Below are 14,432 nucleotides of genomic sequence, written 5' to 3' on the forward strand. Positions count from 1 at the left end.
AAGTTCGGAGTAGGTATTAAAATCCATGGAGAAGAAATAAAAACTTTGAGGTTCGCCGATGACATTGTAATTCTGTCAGAAATGGCAAAAGACTTTGAAGAGCAGTTGAATGGAACGGACAGTGTCTTGAAAGGAGGGTATAAGATGAACATCAACAAAAGCAAAACGAGGATAATGGAACGTAGTCGAATTAAGTCGGGTGATGCTGAGGGAATTAGATTAGGAAATGAGACACTTAAAATAGTAAAGGAGTTTTGCTATTTGAGAAGCAAAATAACTGATGATGGTCGAAGTAGAGAGGATATAAAATGTAGACTGGCAATGGCAAGGAAAGCATTTCTGAAGAAGAAAAATTTGTTAACATCGAGTATTGATTTAAGTGTCAGGAAGTCGTTTCTGAAAGTATTTGTATGGAGTGTAGCCATGTATGGAAGTGAAATGTGGACGATAAATAGTTTAGACAAGAAGAGAATAGAAGCTTTCAAAATGTGGTGCTACAGAAGAATGCTGAAGTTTAGATGGGTAGATCACATAACTAATGAGGAGGTATTGAATAGAATTGGGGAGAAGAGGAGCTTGTGGCATAACTTGACTAGAAGAAGGGATCGGTTGGTAGGACATGTTCTGAGACATCAAGGGATCACCAATTTAGTATTGGAGGGCAGCGTGGAGGGTAAAAATCATAGAGGGAGACCAAGAGATGAATACACTAAGCAGATTCAGAAGGATGTAGGCTGCAGTAGGTACTGGGAGATGAAGAAGCTTGCACAGGATAGAGAAGCATGGAGAGCTGCATCAAACCAGTCTCAGGACTGAAGACCACAACAACACAACATGTTGATTACCAGGCATACTACACATTGGATCTTGTGGTTTAATTTAAGGTTACTACCATAGAGTGTGCAGCAGTAAATTGGATCGGACAGTGAATTTACATGCAGAATTAATGGCTAAAATGAAAGGCAACATAGCATTTATATATGTACAGTGAATGAATGATGACATTCACTTTTAGCAGTGGTCATTTGCTGCATGACTGTGTCTTTTCCAATGGAAGGAAAATTTCTGTGACCTGAATGAAAGTTCATTGTACAGCCAGTGGCAGTGTAGTTTGCAGCAGTCGCTTTTGGAGATGAGTAATGATGAAGCAATAAATCAAAATATACCCACATAAAACACATTCATCACACTTTAACTCATTCTTACAGGATGGTGATCCATAAACAATATGCCAGTTTCACTGGAAGCCATGCATGATACTGCACCATACCAAGATATTGCAGTAGTTTGTGGCTTACAATGCTTTGTGGCCTCCCAGTTTAACAGATTTGGCAACATGTGATTTGTTCCTCTGCAGGTATCTTTAACCAAATGTGCACATAAATTGCCCCCACATTGTTGTTGTACTAGGGACCATCATTTATATTTTAATTATCAAAACACCTGGCAGTGTGCAGGTATTTATTTATAACTATGCATCCATACGGTGTCTGGTTTGTGTTTAATGTTTATGACATATCTCATGAACTATGTTCTATACAATGATAAATAATTTTCTGGGTACATTTAGCAGCATATGTGGATACTGCCTGCAAAATGTGTTGTGAATGGAGTTTGTGGAAACAAAGTAATAAATTTAAATGTCATGCATCTCACTGTTTATGATGTCCTGTCTCCTGAACTATGAGTCATACAATGATATATTATTGTACATACATCTTGCGGCATATGTGAATACAGTCTGTGAAATGTTTTGCAAATAGAGTTAGTAGAAATGAAGTAACAGAATTAAATGTCATGCATGATGTGGCAGTATTTCACACATCTCATTGTTTATGATGTCATATCTCCTGAGCTGTGTGTTGTACAATTATATAATTTTGCAGTTACATAAAGTATAATACATTCATACTTTCTGCAAAATGTGTTGTGAATACAGTTTGTAGTAAACAAGTAATAAATTATGTCATGTCTCATGCGGTACTTTTACTGCATGAATTACAGAAAAGTAGTAAGTGATAATTTTTTTTCCCCTTTCTTCATTTTGTAAGGGTTGTCAGCAAGAACAAATTCTGTGAAGGTTTGAAATTGTGTGTAAAGTTTGTTGCAAGCCACTTGATGTTCTAGTTCTCAAATACTGGATGAATAAAGCCTGCGAATGGCTCCGTTTCTTTCTCAATCCCACCCCACCCCACCCCACCCCTTTGATGGGTAAGTGATTCTTACCCCCACAGCGATTGTTGTCAGACAGTAAGCTATTTGAGTTTCATTGAAATCGGTCCATTGGCTTAGGAGGAGATATGAAACACACACACACACTCTGCTTGATTTGTGTTAAAAAAAATACTTTGACCTTCCAGGGAGTATTTTTGAAATTTAGACTTCTTAACATGTTATTTTAACACTTTTCTGAGCATTCTAAAAGTGTGAATACAAAATTTGTTGTACATTACTTCAACTGTAGCAAAATCTCTATTTTACCACATCTCTGCGTTCAGATTTTTTTTCATCAGAGGTACCAGTACAGTGTCCTACCATCATAAATCAAGCACTGAAAAACACACACACACACACACACACACGTATATTTGTTATGTGTAAGGATGTCTGGATTAGAAAAACAACATTAACAAAACATAAAAAAGCAATGCTATCGGCTGGTTGAGATTTGATAGAGGACCATTTCCACCAAATGTTGAGACATTTTGTGTTGAAGTGGTGGTCATTTGAAGAAAATCATTTTTGAAATTTAAAGAAAGACGTGGTAGATAAATGTTTTTTCAATGGTAATGTGTAGTAAGGTGAAATAAATCTTATTTGCCTTTAAAAATTGATTAACAAATGTAATTACTTTTTAAGGTTCTTCTTCTTCTTCTTCTTCTTCTTCTTCTGTAGTGGTCAATCCAAGGATTGGTTTGCAACAGCTACAATGGCAGCTTGTCTCCATTCTGTGCATCTTTCAGCTTTTCTCTTCATTTCTTTATAGGTGTTACATCCCACATCTTTCACGATTTGATCCATGTACCTCAGTCGTGGTCTTCCTCTTGGCCTTTTTCACTCGACATATCCCTCTATGTTTGAGTTCAGGAGTCCTTTATGTCTTAATAGATGGCCTGTAAATTGCATTCTTCTTTTAACAATGAAACTCCAGAAGCTTCTCTTCTCACCTGCTCTTTCCAGAACCACTTCGTTTGTGACCTTGTCGGTGCATTTTATTTTGAGCACGCGTCTATAGCACCACATTTCAGAATAATTTAGCTTCTGGTCTTCCTCTGTCCCAAGGGTCCATGTTTCACACCCATAGCATGCCACACTCCACACACATGATTTCAAAAATCTTTTCCTGATTTCAAGGCTGATGCTCTTAGATGTTAAGATGTTTTTCTTCTTGTTAAAAGCAGCCATTGCTTGAGCAATTCTACTTCTCACCTCTGCCTTGCTCCTTCCTGGTAATATTACTGCCCTGATAAGTAAATTCATCAACTTGTTCAAGCAGTTAATTGCCTACATGAACTTGGACTTTGACTTGATCTTTTTTGTCGCATGCCATTACTTTTGTTTTTGCTTTATTAATTCTCATATTTTATTCTTCCGCCATAACTTTATACATTCTATTCAGTAGGACTACAAAGTATCTAGGGAAGAAGGTGGTAGTCCACACAGGGCTTATTTCTAACTCATCTAGCATTTCCTTCTATATAGAGGATGCCCCCAAACTGTAAGAGCAAATTTCTGCAGACATTACAGGACACAAAAATGACAATTTTGAAAATAAGAACCAGTGATCAGAAATTAATACGAGCGATTCAAGTGAGGCACAGGTTGTAAATGGCTTATGATTTGTTTTGTAGCAGAGAACTTCCTGTCACATCATAGTTGCTGGTGCTATGTTGAAATGCAATACAAAATTATCTATGGCATGCTCATCATAAAGTTTACCACTGTTTCCAGTTCATGACTGACTGGCAGAGATGGAGTGTTACTCATTACATGAACATGCAGATAGTCATTTAATGTATACTGCAGTGAGTTACAGGCAAGAAGTATAAACATGGTTGGAACAGATTCTATCCACAACAATAAAACTTACGAGAAACTTGGCCATTCAAGCCACAGAGAGCTGATCAGGGTTCTCAACAAATGATTGTTTGCACATTAGACTTTGAGGAGATAGTTTTGGGTTGAGTTGAGTAGAGTAAGTAATCATGAAATGTCCGCTTTCAGAAATACAGCGTGGGAAGGTACTATTAGAGCAACAATCACACATTTATCATAAACAACCCATATGGGCAATGAGGACAGATAATTTGGACCAGAGTTCAGTTGTGTCAGTGGACTATTCAGTGCAGTACTGTAGTGCTGGACTTCCTACATATATGAAGCCTTCTCAACCATAATAGTGCTTCCAATTGCCACAGTAGCCATATCTGGAGCAAAGAAAGTCTATATGCCATTCTAAGTGCATGTAATAATTTTCTGTGCTGAAATTGTAAAAGATCGACTAACAGCACCTTGGGTGTGGCTATCCCTTAAGTGGCGCACATTATGTGGTGCTCATTTGAGATGTGCTGCCACAGTTGTTGGAGGCAGAACCTCCTTTTGCCTACATGATGATGTGCTTCAACATGAGAATACAATATCCCAAACTGATATTAATGCCTATGACCCAAATTGATATTAATGCATGTGAGCATCTAATCACCACATAGGTTCATCATAGCTAGCACAATTACTTAATTTTTTCCCATGTATTTTTCCCAAGTCATTGGTGTATGAATCCTCAGTATAAAGAAGAGAGGAAATTGTTGGTATGATCCTAGCTGCCTACCTGATCATGAAATTTAAGCAACAGGCACATTTAAGAGAGTACAGAAAATGTTATTCACCACTGTAACGCATGCGTTAAAACTGGTGGTAGTAACTTTGAACAGTTGCTATGAGCTTAAACTGTAGCTGTAAAATGTGAGTTGTTAGCTTGTGAACATGAGCTATGGTTTATAGCTGGCTGCAGCCATTGTGATCACAGTAGCCAGCAACAGTCCTGTTTCCACATCTTGGACAACGTTCCCCAGTTAAGTTTACCCTTGTATTCCTTCCTGACCTTTCAGCTATTATCCTGAAGAGTTCCTTTGCCCAAATAAAGAACTCCACAGGCCATCATAACCATCCTTTATATTTGCCACGACCTCTCGGTAAGATTGGCCACAGCTGCAGCAGTATAACACAAGCAAAAATACTAACTGAAGTATTTTGAAACTAATTAAAAACTGCTTATGTGATGACATCAGACTGCAAGACTGAAATGCAGGTGGAGCGAAGTTACTCTATTAAAGTTACTAATCGCACAGAATGAAATAAAGTCCTAGTGTCTTTTAGATGAAATTATTCCATGAAAGCAAGAGCACAAGATACTAGGCAAGCACTTAGCACCACCATATGCACACAGGCTGACAATAGAGTGAGTTTTCTTCCAAACAGAAGAAAATATTTTCTGATGCAGGGGAATAGTTGTTGAAAATGGAAATGCCGTGTGGATAAGGCCTCCCATTCGCCTGGTGCAAGTCTTTCGAGGTGATACAACTTCTGCCACTTATGTGTCAATGGGTACGAAATGATGATAAGGGCAACACAACACCCAGTCCCTGACCAGAGAAAATCTCCGACCCAGCTGGGAATTGAACCCGGGCCATTAGGTATGACTTTCCGTTGTACTGACCACTCAGCTACCAGGGGCAGATGGAATAGTTGTTGATTAGTTTGAAGTAGATCAGAAATAAATCCTTGTCGTACTGGCTTTACCACATCAGGAGATGTAGCACAGTGATTAACACTACCTGTATTCTGGAACAGTGATCCAAATACTTGTCTGACCATTGTTGTTTAGGTTATATAAGGTTTCCCAAGTCACTTTAAGGAAATATCAATATGTTGTATTTAATAAGATTGGGACTTATTCCTTCTGCCATGCTTGCCTGAATGAGTCACTGCTGCATCCATATCTTCTCTTTACTGTTAGAGCCTAGTTATCGTGAAGATGATTTGATGAGGCAAAATGAAAATTATGTTAGACTTGTAAAGCATTTTCAGTGAATAAAAAATTATTGCTTTGTGCAGAAATTTTGGTTTCTTTTGCACTACGAATAAATATAATTGAATTTGTAATAGAAATAAATTGGAGCAGTTCACATGTTGCAATGAACCTGTCATCACGATACATCTGGTTTCCAAGTTGGCTACATTCACTGCTGTAGATGATAGAATTTCATCAGATTTTTTCATCCAGAAACAGTTTAAGTGTATGCACTTTGATATTATCAGCAGCTTTGGGCATTAAACAAATCTACACTTCTGTCCAAAGGATGTGTGAGTAAAAAAGATGAGGTGACTTACCGAACGAAAGCGCTGGCAGGTCGATAGACACACAAACATACACACAAAATTCAAGCTTTTGCAACAAACTGTTGCCTCATCAAGAAAGAGGGAAGGAGAGGGGAAGACGAAAGGAAGTGGGTTTTAAGGGAGAGGGTAAGGAGTCATTCCAATCCCGGGAGCGGAAAGACTTACCTTAGGGGGAAAAAAGGACAGGTATACACTCGCACACACGCACATATCCATCCACACATACAGACACAAGCAAAACTAAATTGAAATCGCAGAGATGTGCTTTAATGTGCAGAAAAGTTGTTTACTGTCTGAATGGGTAATCATTGCACGCTTTGTAAGTTGATAGTTTTAAGGTAAATTGAAATCGCAGAGATGTGCTTTAATGTGCAGGAAAGTTGTTTACTGTCTGAATGGGTAATCATTGCACGCTTCGTATATGTCTGCTTGTGTCTGTATGTGTGGATGGATATGTGTGTGTGTGCGCGAGTGTATACCTGTCCTTTTTTTCCCCCTAAGGTAAGTCTTTCCGCTCCCGGGATTGGAATGACTCCTTACCCTCTCCCTTAAAACCCACTTCCTTTCGTCTTCCCCTCTCCTTCCCTCTTTCCTGATGAGGCAACAGTTTGTTGCGAAAGCTTGAATTTTGTGTGTATGTTTGTGTTTGTTTGTGTGTCTATCGACCTGCCAGCGCTTTCGTTCGGTAAGTCACCTCATCTTTGTTTTTATATATAATTTTTCCCACGTGGAATGTTTCCTTCTATTATATAAAATTATTTACTTTTGTTTATGAATTGTCTAAAGGGAAATCAACAACTGTACTTGTTAACAACCCTGTGTATAACTTCTCAATGCAGGTTAAGACAGTGTACTATGAAGCAGAACTCTAGTTCATCTCCCTTGCTACTGTTCTCAGTTTCATTACTGAACAGTGTGTCCACCTATCTCTTAATAGTTCCACATTTGCAGTGGTGTCATAAAAGTAATAACTGATTATTGAATCAAAGCTTTGAAGATGAAGTTGATCTATAAAACATGCAATTAAATTGAATTGATTTATTTGCCTGTAAACAGCTGTTGTGTTTTACAAGGAATCGTCAGTGCATACATAATTATAAAAATGGCCATACAAATGATTATACAAATAGTTAAAACACATAAATATTATTAACTTTGTTACACATGTTACCTAGATGACAAATTAGGTTGTATACCATAGGTTACGATTTTGTTACAATCATATTCATATAAAAGATCATATTTTTTCTCATTATACATAAATTAATTTGTGTTATAAAATGCTTTTTATTTCAACCATGTCTCTACCACTATTTTAAATTTATTTTCATGTAATGCCCTTGAGTCGTGCAGTATATTGATGACAAATATTCTGCCAGCATGTAAAAAATTATTTTGGACCTTGTGATATTACAGTGCCATTGTTATTAAAAAAAGAAAAAAATAGCAATGTTTCTACGGAACATGCATGTCCAAAGAACAGGCACTGTAGCACCTACAACTGATATGGAATACATTAAATGTATTTGCTGTTGTGAATACAAACAACCATCTGCTGCATAAGGAAATGGTTACAATGAAAGTTTGTACCGGACCAGAACTTGAACCCGAATTTCCCACTTTATGCAAGCAGTCGCCTTAACTACTTTAGCTATCTGTGTACGAGTCATGGCCAGACCCAAACTTCCAAATGTTGTTATTTCTGCATTACAGCCTGTACTCATAAACACATTATGTAATGCCTGTACAGGGGAGGAAATGTAAACTGAAAGTCGCTGCCTGATACCAGCAGATAAATACAATATTGCAGTGCCTGTGTTGCTAAGGAGAATGATGTAATGTTCCTTCCTGTGTGGGAATTACATGATGTGTGTAAGAGTACAGGATGTGACATAGGGACAACAACATACAGAAATTTGGTCTGGCAGTGGGCTATGCCACGTTAGCCAAAATGGTTAAGGTGATAGCTCATGTAAAGTGGGAAATCCAATTTCGACTCCTGGTGTAGCACAAATTTTAATTGTCATCATTTCCTTATACAGCTGATGGTTGTTCACATTCACAACTGTGAATACATTTCATGTATTTAGGACTTTACTTAAATGAGTCTGAGGAATGTCCAGTAAGTTCCTGTTTCTGGTTTGATATGAGTGCACATCTGATCTACCTTCATACATGTGGTCATTCTGTTTGACATGCATAAATGCTTGGAGTATGTGCATACTGGAGACTGTAAGTATTTTATGGTCAATAAAGAACTGTCTGCAAGAAGTTGCTCAAACCAAACATGCATCTAATGGCTTTCTTCTGCCAGAGGAAAACCTCTTTTCCTCCAGCAGAGTTTTCCAAAAGAAGTAATCCATAATGCAAGTGTGTGTGAAAAAAGCCTGCCTTAAGCATAAGCTCTTTATTCAAACACTCTTTCAGTTTCCTAAGGAGATATAAAACTTACTGCAGAGCTTCTCTGTGTGGACATTCCAGCATAACTTACTATCAAGGTATACACCTAACAATTTTACAGAATGCTAGAGATCATTTTGTCATTTATTAATATCTCTAACAGAAAAGATGGTGTGTTCAGTTTTATTTTCATTTAATGTCAACCTATTTTCAAGGCATACATCAAGGGTTTTAAAATGGTTCAAATGGCTCTGAGCACTATGGAACTTAACACCTGAGGTCATCAGTCCCCTAGAACTACTTAAACCTAACTAACCTAAGGACATCACACACATCCATGCCCGAGGCAGGATTCGAACCTCGACCATAGCAGTCGCGCGGTTCTAGACTGAAGCGCCTGAACCGCTCGGCCACTGCGGCCGGCCAAGAGTTTTAGATGGCAATAAGTTGGGCAGGTCATTCACATAGACAATAAATAAGAAAGGTACCAGCACACATACTTGTGGGACCCTATATGTGAGGCGGAAAGCGAAAAGGGTCTTCTTGTCGGAAGAGTAAAATTTTCAGTACAAGCAAAAACATTCAATAATTTGTAAAATATCAATTTTTTAATTATTATAGTAGTTTACTTCATTCTGTACATGCTCGTATTGATTTGAAACTTGTTTGAATGCAACAAGAGTCAATTATATCATTAAAAGCAATTGATGTCAGTCTTCGGAAAAGGGGCATCTTGTCGTTATGGGGAAATAACATAGGTTCGACAAGAGGTCCCTTTTCTAAATATCACAGCTATACATGCAGTACTTCACAAAATAGCCTCTCTTAAATTTTAGAAGCATTTTAAGAAGCTCAGAGTAATTTCGTATAAAAGAAAACTGAATTGTGATTTCAGTAATGCCAAACAATACACGTGGTCCTATTTTTGCGAATGCCTACAGACGTTGCCAATGTATAGTTGGTAGCCCTTAAAGAACAGCTAACAGCTGACGTTACAAATTCGTGTTTACAGCTTGCTCAGTTTAAAGTACGCAATGTGTGAAAATAGAATTGTAAAAGCACTAAACGATATTTGTGTTGGTGGTGATTTATGTGAGGAAGATTATGAAGTATTTCAAGATTATTTTTCTGAAAGAATGCCAAGTAGTGACGAATCAGGTGATGAGGAACTGGAACCTCAAGGTGATGAGTCAGTTAACCTATCTGATATTTCTTTATTACAAGACATTCTGAAGTTTAATGAAGCCTTAGGTAACAATGATAATGTTATTGATAATGTTATTATTGAAATAGAACGAAATGTTAATAGTGTTCAAGTTGTAGATGAGAATGATGGTGCTGAAGACTTTGACCTGGTCATAACTGATGACTGCATAAATTTGACTCTTTTGATGCTGACAGAGACCATGCTCTCATTTCAGAGTTTTTAAAAACAGGTTGTGGGTGTAAAGAAGAATGTTGCAATTACTATTCAGTTGATGAATATTTGTAAATGCGTTGTGAATGTGCTGAGATTGATCATTATGAGAACAATGTCAACACATTAGATCAAGTAATTTTAGGCCAATTGCGGTGTGTAACTTCAGATTCTTCTTTGACAGCTCGTAAACATAAAGTACAAACTGAGAGGAAACAACCACAAAGTAAATACTTAGTAAAAGGTCGGCATGTTTGTAAAAACACTTACATGTTTTCCAACAATATTAAAATTAAAAGACTAAAGTGCCTAACAAAAAAGTATAATGATACAGGATTGATTGTCAAAGCTCATGGTAATGCAAGAAAACTTCCTAAGAATGTGACTTCTTTTTCTGATTCAGAGTTTGTTGTAAGGTTTTTACACAATTACGCAGAACAACATGCCATAATTTTACCAGGCAGAAGTAGCTCTCAGTATAATGCAAATTTCAAACTGCTACCTTCAAGTGATAATAAAGCCAAAATTTTTGAAACTTACATGGCTCCTTTACAAATGATATGCCCATAAAACCAATATCAAGCAGAGTGATTTGTAATATTTGAAAGGGGATATGCCCAGAAATAGTTGTCATGAAGCCCAAATCAGGTCTTTGTGCATTTTGCCAAAGGAATTTCACTTCAGGAACTGCAGTGGATTCAGTGCCTGAAGAAACTAAAATGGAAACTATTGAAAAAATGAGGCCCCATCTACAACTTGTTGCAAAAGAAAGAGTTTTATAAGGGAACTATCAAAAAGACTAAGGAAAATTTTGAAGATGGTGATAGAAGTTGTGTGCACTACAGTTTTGACATGGCCCAGCAGGTTCACATACCCAGTAACCCGTTGCAGCCTGGACCTATTTATTTCTTGGTACTATTCAGAATAGGGATATTTGGGGTTATGTGTGAAAGTGTGAACAAACAAGTAAACTATCCACTCCCAGAAAGCGCAGGAACAACAAAGGGATCTAACGTTGTTGTCAGTCTTTTCCACAACTACTTGGAAAACTACAGTCATGGAGAAGACACAATGTTCATTCATGCTGACAATTGTGTAGGTCAGAACAAGAACAATATCCTGTTAGAATATCTTGCTTGGATAATCAGTAATAACAAAAATAAGAGAATTGTTTTGTCATTCATTCCAGTAGGTCACACGAAATTTGCATGTGACTGGGCATTTGGACTTTTAAAGAAAAGATTTAGGATCACCTATATCTCTTCCATACAAGAATTTGCCGACTGCATTGAGAAATCTACACCTACAACACATGTTAACTCAGCTGTTGCTGTTGGAAATGAAATAGGTGAAGTTGCTGTGAATACATATGACTGGCTAAATTTCTTGAAGGATAGTAATGCTAACAAAGTATGTAACATAACTAAATACAACCACTTTGAGTTCAAGATTAGCTACAAAGGTAGAGTACATTGCAAACTGGACATTGATGGAAATGAATTTGTGTACCGCATCTTCCCCAATGACAATGGCCCCACTGGGTTTCCTGCTGCAGTAATTCCTCCAGGGATGACAAGACAACGAAAAGAGTACCTTTTTAAAAACATCAGGACCTATTGCAAAGAGAACTACAAAGACATTCTGTGTCCCGAAGTAGGTCAGAACGTGAACCAGAAACTCAAGTCGGCAACAGTGAAGATCCTGACGAAGAACATGACCAAACAAATATTCCAGAACCAAAGAAGAGGCAAAAATGCTCATGTTAAAGTGCCTTTAACCCCATTCAGACTTTTTTAAACGAACAGAAAATCAAGTTCTTTGGCAACTACAAAATATGGGATCTCGGTAATCTATTTTGGAGGATTTGTGAATTCCAATTTCTTGCAGTTCTAGTCCCATTAATATGCTCCAGAATAAAAATTTGATCCAAAAGATGCCATAACATAGTGTAAAAATATAAATATTATGCCAAAAAAATAAGCACAGGGCTTGCTATATTTTTCTCAACAAAGGGCCAATTTATTTGGTTTTAAATGTATTTACATTCTGATGTGGTATAGGTCTGAGGGAGTAATCCACTTATTGTGAAGTGTTAATTTAAAAAACTCCAAACCACTTGACAAAGGACATTCTAAGTGTAATATATATGCAGAATTTGTTTCTTAAATATGTAAAGTTAAGCAATGATAATAAAGTGAAACTTTAAAAGCCCATATCTGAAAACACCTCTTTTATGTCATAAATATTCAACCTGCCATAACTTCCTCAAATTTAGTGTTAGAAATAAATTTTTTTACACATTGTTAAGAATTTAATGCTTAATGTAAAAACTACAAAAACTCAAATTCCTAAATTTTAAACAAGAGGTCCCTTTTGATTTCTGCCTCACATATTTTACCTTGAGGTGGTCAGATCTTTTATTCGAATTAACAACAACCATTTGGTTGATGTTTTCCAAACCTGATTTCAGTGGTGCTAGTTCTGTTTGTTATTCCATATCTTTTCAAGTTTTTTAATTAAACAATGGAAAATACAGGACAGACCAATAAAATTGCTGCTCACCATGTAGTAGAGATGTTGAGTAGCTTATAGGTGCAACAAAAAAACTGTGAAACAAGTAAGCTTTAGGCAAAAAAAGCCTTCATCGTAATTCAACAAATGTGTGTGTATGTTGTCTAATTCTGATGAAGGCCTTTTTCACTAAAAGCTTACTTGTTTGACAGTCTTTTTATTGTGCCTATTTGTGACACAGCATCTCTACTGTATGGTGAGTAGCAATCTATCCTTTTTGTAATATTGTCAAGTTTTTTAATTAAAATGCTTTATGACACAGTGTCAAATCCCTTAGTCAGATCTACTAGAGTGGGTATACACTGATGAGCTAAAAGATTATGACCACCTGCTTAGTAGCATGTTTGTCCATCTTTGGAATGAAATACATCACTAATCCAACAGTTTGTTGGTAGGTTTGTGAAGATATGTGACATTAAATGTCTACACACAGGTCATTTAATTTGCGTAAATAAAGGGCACTGAATTGTGTACGCAGTAATACCACCTGATAGCGACCCAGATGGGTTCCACAGGATTTACATCAGGCAATCTGGTCACTGAGTCATCAGTGTAAGTTCACTACAATGCTCCTCAAACCACTGTAGCACTGTTCTGGCTTCAACTCATGAACAATTATACTGCTGAAAGATGACATCGCTGTCGGGGAAGACATTAAGCTTGAGGGCATGCAGGTGGTTCAAAGCTGTCAGTGTGTCTTTTGATCACTACCATAGTTCCTTGCAAGTGCAAGAGACTGTCTCCCATTGCATAATACTGCTCCCACCATCCTGCATCCATGGTGAGCTCCACATTTTCAGCTGCCATTCATTTCGATGATGGCATTTGTGGAGACGACTATTGACCTAGTGTAGCAAAAATGTGATTCATCAAAAGAACTGACACATTTCCATTGATCAACAGTTGAATCCCGATCATCCTTTGTCAGTTACAATCATAATTGATGATGTCATTGAATCAAAATATGAACATGTATGGGTGGTCTGCTGCAGAACTCCATGTTCAACGATGTATGATGAAAGTTGTGCAGTGAAAGACTTGTGGGTGCACCAGCATTGTGCTCTTTCAGCAGAGATGCCACAGATCACCATCTATCCTACTTCATAGAGCAGAGAAGCCTCTGCACCCCACATTCCATGAAGAGTCGTGGATGTCCAACCATTTAGGGCCTAATGATAGTTTCACTGTCCTCTTACCTCTTTCTGTAGATGCTCACGACAGTAGCATGTGAACATTTGACCAGCTTCGCCATCTTTGAGATACTCATTCACAGGCTCTGCATAACAATAATAGTAATCTGCCCTTTGTCAAATAGATTTCCTATTTGCAGCCCGTATCTTCACTAGGGAGTTCCTCTGTCCATGTAGGCCCCACTTACATGCTTTCATTACCGCATCACGAGCCCACACCACCATAGGCAGCATCCAACATCACAGTGGGCAGTGGTCATAATGTGTTGGCTTATCAGTGTAGGTGTGTCTCTATCGTCAAAACCATGTGTTACTGATAATACAGCTTCTTGGCCAGCCTTAATTGTGGATAGCCCACTTCAGAATCCACATTGGAACTTGTACACTAAAAAAAAAAAAATCATTTAATTGGTATTTCATTAAAGTTTCAATAATTTTCAGTAATATTGGTACTA

The sequence above is a fragment of the Schistocerca serialis genome, chromosome 1 (genome assembly GCF_023864345.2).
Source record: "Schistocerca serialis cubense isolate TAMUIC-IGC-003099 chromosome 1, iqSchSeri2.2, whole genome shotgun sequence".
In the NCBI taxonomy this organism is placed as follows: Eukaryota; Metazoa; Arthropoda; class Insecta; order Orthoptera; family Acrididae; genus Schistocerca; species Schistocerca serialis.